Genomic DNA, 6,239 nt, shown 5'->3' with positions numbered 1-6,239 from the left:
CGGCTTGCTGGGAGATGCCCTGGCCTCGAGCGGTGAGCTTGTGCACAGCGGCGGTGATCCTGTTCATCTGCAGACAGGCCTTGGTCGCCGCGGGGCGGAAGGAAAGGCGCCAGTCGATGTCCAGGCCAAGGTACCGCACCGATTTACGCCAAGGAATCGGAGTCCCGTCCAGTGACAGTGGCGCAAGGTGCGCGCGCGAGCGCGAAACGCAGGCCATGGCCACCGATTTGTCCGCGCTCAGTCAAGGCTCCCAAGTGCCAATTAGCACAGGCCGAGGTTGTCTACCTCGGTCACGTGATTGGACAGGGTCGTCGCCACCCCTCTGAAATAAAGGTGGCCGCTGTGCGAGACTTCCCGCAACCGCGCACGTAGACCGATATTCGGTCGTTCTTAGGTGTCGCCGGCTACTATCAGAGGTACATCCCCAGGTACTCCGATATCGCGGCTCCCCTGACGGATGCTCTAAAAAAAACAGAGCCCCAAACAGTCATCTGGGGCGAGACAAAGGAAAGAGCTTTTAGCGCCCTAAAGAGCGCCCTAACAAGCCAGCCTGTGCTACGATCGCCAGACTACACAAAAGGGTTCATTGTTCAGTGCGATGCTAGTGAGCGAGGCATGGGCGTTGTACTGTGCCAACGGGAAAATGGAGAAGTGGAACACCCCGTCCTGTATTCTAGTCGTAAGCTGACGTGTCGTGAGCAGGCGTACAGCGCCACCGAGAAAGAGTGTGCGTGTCTCGTGTGGGCCGTTCAGAAATTGTCATGCTACCTAGCCGGCTCGAGGTTTATCATTGAGACGGATCACTGCCCTCTCCAATGGCTGCAGACCATCTCTCCCAAAAATGGCCGCCTCCTGCACTGGAGCCTCGCTTTGCAACAATATTCCTTTGAGGTGCGTTACAAAAAGGGGAGTCTCAGCGGTAACGCCGATGGCTTAAGTCGAGGCCCCTAACGTAGGAATCCGCCTCAAAGTTGTTGGTTACTGATGTTTTCTTCCTGAGGCAGGATTTTTAACATATTGCTTTTGTTTAGTGTTTCAAAGTGATGACGTGCTTTCTAGTGCAATTTTCCCATTTGTGGACGCGTTCTGAGTGCTGCTTGACTACTGTAAGGAACTAGGCAGTAGTATAAAAGGGGAAAGAGCCTGGCAGAGCTTAGTGAGGGTTGTCTCGTGCTTGCTGACTGAGCGGTTGCGTTTCGGCGTAGTTCTAACGCTTGCTGGGAACGAGAACAAAAATGGCAACTCTCCCGAAGTCACTTTGCAGTGTCCTGTGTGAACCTGAACCTGAGAACGAGGCCTTCTCTGTGCGCTGCGCTCAAGCAACGCCGAGGGACGACCGATTTCGATTACGAGCATCATCGAGCGACATCCCTCCGGACAGCAGATGCAGTCCCCTGACCATCGGGATCTCCTCCTCCCGGCGGGGCGGTCTGTTACGTTTCGCCTACGACGCGCGGTACAGCCGGCGCGGATGCAACGGACGCCGGGGCTTCGTTCAGAGTGGCGGTCATTTTGGCCCGTTCAGTGCTGCCGCAACGCCTCCCGCCAAGCGCGTCCAGGCAGGTTTCAATGCCACGTGTCTTTGTGTGTGCGTGTGTGTGTGTGTGCATGTTGGTGCCCACGCTTGTCAAAGCGCGGCAGCCGGGGAGAGGAGCTCCCCAACTGGGAGGCGAGGAGGTCTGACCGGCGCCGGCCCGGCGGACGCGTCACGTCACGTTTCAACATGTCCGTGCGTCGCCGTCTCGTGCGCCTCATCCCGAGCCGTTCCTTCTTGCCCTCGACTCCGAGGGTATAAGGGCAGCTGCCCCGGACGCCAAAAAGAGGCTTCGATTTCTTCCGTCGAGTAACGTGGTCGCCCTGACCGGCTGCTCTTTTCCGATGCTGGAATAAACAAGTTGTTCTCTTGGCAGTCGACTCATCCTTTGCCAGGACCTTCGGATGTTTCCAGCTGTGCCCCAGGCCGCCAGGCCAACGCTACCCTTGGGGCTTGCGACCCATTTGCAACAACCGTGAACTGGTATTGCACAGCAGACGGGTCTCTAGCATTACGCCTCCATCGAAATGCGACGACGGCGGCCGGGATCGAAGCGAATCCGAGCCGGATCCGAAGAGATTCTATATATTTAATCCCATATCTCCGGGTAAAATTATATTTCCGCAGTGATGGCAAGAATAGCGTTAGATGTGCTTGCGCCTGCAAAGCATTTAAACGCCTAAGCAGATCTTTTTTCTATCGAATTAAATTGTGCAATGCCGTCCTTATTTTTAAAAAGTCAATATTCACAAATACGCAAGTTCTAATTACTACGAGACAGATATCCTGGCTGTGACGTCTTTCACCGCATCAATACATATAGTTTCCATCTTCTTCCTAAAAAGGCGCGGCGCGCGTGCTCTTCATGCACGTGGGGCGATCGGCAGCCCGAAGTAACTACATCGCGAGAGTGCATGCGCTGCGCGATCAAAAGTGTCCTTCTAAGAGCGATTTGGAATGAAAAAAAATCAGTGCATTAATCAGCCGCCTTTCCTGTTTCGACCTATGATATTCATATCTGCGTCGCCTAAAATAAATCCTATATGCGTCCTATTTTATCAATACCAATTGGGATCTTCGCAAAATAGTTTTCAGCAAGCAGCTGTTCTCACGGGGGAAGTGATGGTGGACGGTTTAGACCGGCCACCCAGCAAGCAGCGATCCCTGGGCTTCACTCCCGCCGTCGGGTGGCCCGGTATTGCTCTCGCTCATCCGCAGACCAGCCCGCCGTTCGGATTCGTCGAGTTTCTTTAATTTGTTAGATTCTTTTTTGTTGGACTGTTATCCTTGTTTTCTAGTTGGCGATTTCAATTGTGTTTTAGATCCCGTTCGCGGTCCAGGCCAGGGGCGACCCTACGCCGGGGCACGGTCACTGCGGGATATTTGTATTCAATTTTCTTTGACCGACGCGTGGGTACAACTACATGGTAACAGTTTTGGTGCTACCTGGGAGAGGGGCAGGTCAGCTAGTCGTCTCGACAAATTCCTGTTTCCTCGCGAGTTGGATTGTTGTGTGGTATCGTGTGACGTGCTCGCGTTTCCCCCGGGCACCCCACGTATTAGCGACCATCGACCTCTGTCAGCAGTACTGGACATGGGCGGTGGCGCCCCCCGTGTCGACGCGTGGCGTATGGATCCATGTCTGCTGACAGATTGGTCGAGCGGGACCTCTATTGAACAGGCGTTGGAGGGCCCGGTTGGAGACATTGCAAGTGCCAACACATGGGATGACCTCAAATCCACATGGCGGGCGCTTTTAGTTAGCGAAGGGCGCAAGCGCAGGAGGCGTATCTCGGAGGAGATAAACACAACCCTTGCCCGTATTCGCATTGTGCAGCGCGGCGCGCCGCTTACCTTTGCCATGCGCGATTACCTCGCCCTTTTAAAAGCGCGCTATCACATGCTTCTACGCCAGTCCTCGCGAGCCGCAAGTCAGGCACTAGTGCAGGGTAGACCTATGTCTGATCCAACAGTGCTGCGGCAGGTGCGCACAGGTAGTCTTGACGTGACACGTCGGGTTCGCGTGGAGGAGGTCGTTTTGCCGGACGGTTCCAGGAGCAGCAGCGCGGCTGTCATCTCTGCCGTTTTTCAGCATCACTTCTCACAGCTGTTTGTTTCTGAGGCCAGACGGTGGGACGCCGCCTCCTTCACGGTCGCTTTAAGCAGTTTTCTCGGCCATCTGCCGCAGGTGCCGAGCGATGTCTGCACACAGCTCGGCGCTCCGGTGAGCTCAAAGGAACTCTTTGCCACAGTTAAAGGCATGAACGCTGCCTCAGCTCCAGGCCCTGACTTCATTCCCATTAGCTTTTATGCGCGGTTTTACACCGTTCTGGAGAAACACCTTCTCCAGATGCTGAACGCCTTCGTCAGGGACGGCGAGAGGCCGGAGTCTTTCAGAAAGAGCCGTATTGTGCTCATCCTTAAGCCTGGCGGGAGCCCATCTGAGCCGCAGGCGTGGCGCCCGATCACACTGCTTAATGCAGATTACAAGATTGTGGCGTCACTGCTGGCTAAAAGGTTGAGTACGGTTTTAGCGGAGCTCATAAGCCCTGCACAGACATGCAGTGTGCCCGGACGATCGGTGTTCTCGTCTCTCGCACTAACGCGTGACTTGTTCACGTTCACCTCGAGAACGGGAATACCGGGTTGTTTCGTCTCACTTGATCAGGCTAAAGCCTTCGACCGAGTTGACCACGGCTACCTTCTTGGAGTTCTCGGGGCTTTCGGCTTTCCGTCCGAGTTCGTGGCGCGGTTAGCACAGTTGTACTCCGGCCTTACAGCTCGATTGTTTTTTAACGGTTCGTTGAGCGACCACTTCAATATCGAGCGCGGCATACGACAGGGTTGTCCCATGTCACCTATGCTATTCGTGTTGTCTTTAGACCCACTCCTGCGTGTCCATCGATGCGCGGGTTCCCTTTGCCTGGCCAAGGTCAGGTGAAGGTGTCCACGTACGCTGACGACATGTCCCTGTATTTGCGGGACGAGGGCAGCTACGCAGCGTTTTTACGGCTTTTTGAGTGTTACAGCGAGCTGTCCGGTGCCCTGATTAACAGGGGCAAGAACAAAGCTCTGCGCTTTGGCGCTTTCACGTCAGACCTGCTGGGTTGCGTAGAGTGGGTCTCGACGGTTAAGATTTTTGGCGTCGTGTTCCTCTCCTCAAGAGAGGTAGCTCGCGAGTCGTGGTCGCAGTTAAGAACGACCGCAGAGCGATGTCTCGCAGTGGCAGCGCGTTTTCGCTTGTCGCTATCTGAGCGCGCTTTTGTAATCAGATCATCTGTGCGCGCGCCACTCTTCTACGCAGCTCGCGTCGCCTGTCCGCCGCGCACATTCATGCGTCGTTTGGCCACACTTTGTGGCGCTTTTTTCTGGGCTGGAAAGACTGAGACCGTCGCTCGCGCGCTCCTCCGCCTTCCCACGCGCATGGGCGGGTTCAGCTTGCCCGATTTACGCACCTTGTGCAGTGTTCTAGCTGTCCGAGGCGTCCGCGACCTGGTCAACGTCACCAACTACCCGGGGAGGGGACTTCTCGCCTACCTTCTTGGGACGTCGCGGCGCCTCTTTTTTGGTCCGGTAACAGGTCCTTCAGCGGAACACCCGCCGAGGTTTTTTAGGTATGTCTGTCGGGCGGCCGAGTCTCTCACAGCCGCTCTGCCCGAGGTCGACGTCACTAAGACACAGGCCTCCCGTGTTTGCGAGCTCCTTGCTATCCAGGAGGCTACTCCAGAACAGCTCGCACGAAGCAGGCGGGTGCGGTGGCGAGATTTGACGTCTGGCACTCTTCCACCAGACGTTCGTGACTTAGGCTGGCTGCGAGGCTGGAGGGTCTTGCCCACGGGAGTCCGTGTTGCAGCGTGGGGCATCGCCCCTTCTTCGCGGTGTCCTCAGTGTGGCGACACTGAAACCCTGCAGCATGCCATGTATGACTCCGTGGTGGCTAGAACGTTTTGGTGGCTCATGTCGCGTATGTTTTTTGTTTCCCTGAACTCCCGCACCCGGCCACGTGAGTCATTTGTGCGGCTTCTGCTCTGTGTGGGTGCGTTTGTTTTGTGGCGGCAGAGAGGCGTGGCTCTTGCGTGGTCGACCTCAGCGGGCCATGTTCCCATTGTTGCTGAGGGTGAGAACGCGCCTCTTCGAACAGGCGTGCTTAGACTGGGTCACCCTCGACGAGGAAGAATTCCTACGCCGGTGGAGCACCCGGTTCATCCACACAAGCGGAGGCCGCGTCACCGTGCAGCTCCTGCCATACTGAGTGTGCGGCGATTGTGCGCGGTGTGTTGTGCGTGCATGCCCCGCGTGTTCCCCCCCCCCCCGCACGTATGGACCCTCTTTTGAACTCTTTTGAACTTTTATGCCTTTTGTATTTGTGCATTTCATGCCAACGTGCATTTTTGCATAAGTAGATTGCCGCTAAACCATGTCATTAGTTTATGTTGGGCGACATTACTCGCCGTTCTGTGCCTATGTTTTTGCGAGGGATACCAGTCCCTTCCAGGCCCGTGGTCAATAAACTTCTCTTCAATCCGCAGTCAAAACGCGAACGCCTGTGTACCTCGATACCTCTCGATCGCTACTCGGCCTTTTGGCTAAGATCAAAGCCTTCAGGCTGCTGGTCTTCCGAGAGGCAAACCCACGAGCCTGGAGCGTAGCGGACCCGGGCCCCGCTCCCGGTAGGAGGCCCCATTCCCCTGGAGGATCGTCGTCC

The sequence above is a fragment of the Amblyomma americanum genome, chromosome 1 (genome assembly GCF_052857255.1).
Source record: "Amblyomma americanum isolate KBUSLIRL-KWMA chromosome 1, ASM5285725v1, whole genome shotgun sequence".
In the NCBI taxonomy this organism is placed as follows: Eukaryota; Metazoa; Arthropoda; class Arachnida; order Ixodida; family Ixodidae; genus Amblyomma; species Amblyomma americanum.
The sequence above is the reverse complement of the archived record's forward strand: the minus strand, read 5'-3'. Positions refer to the sequence as shown.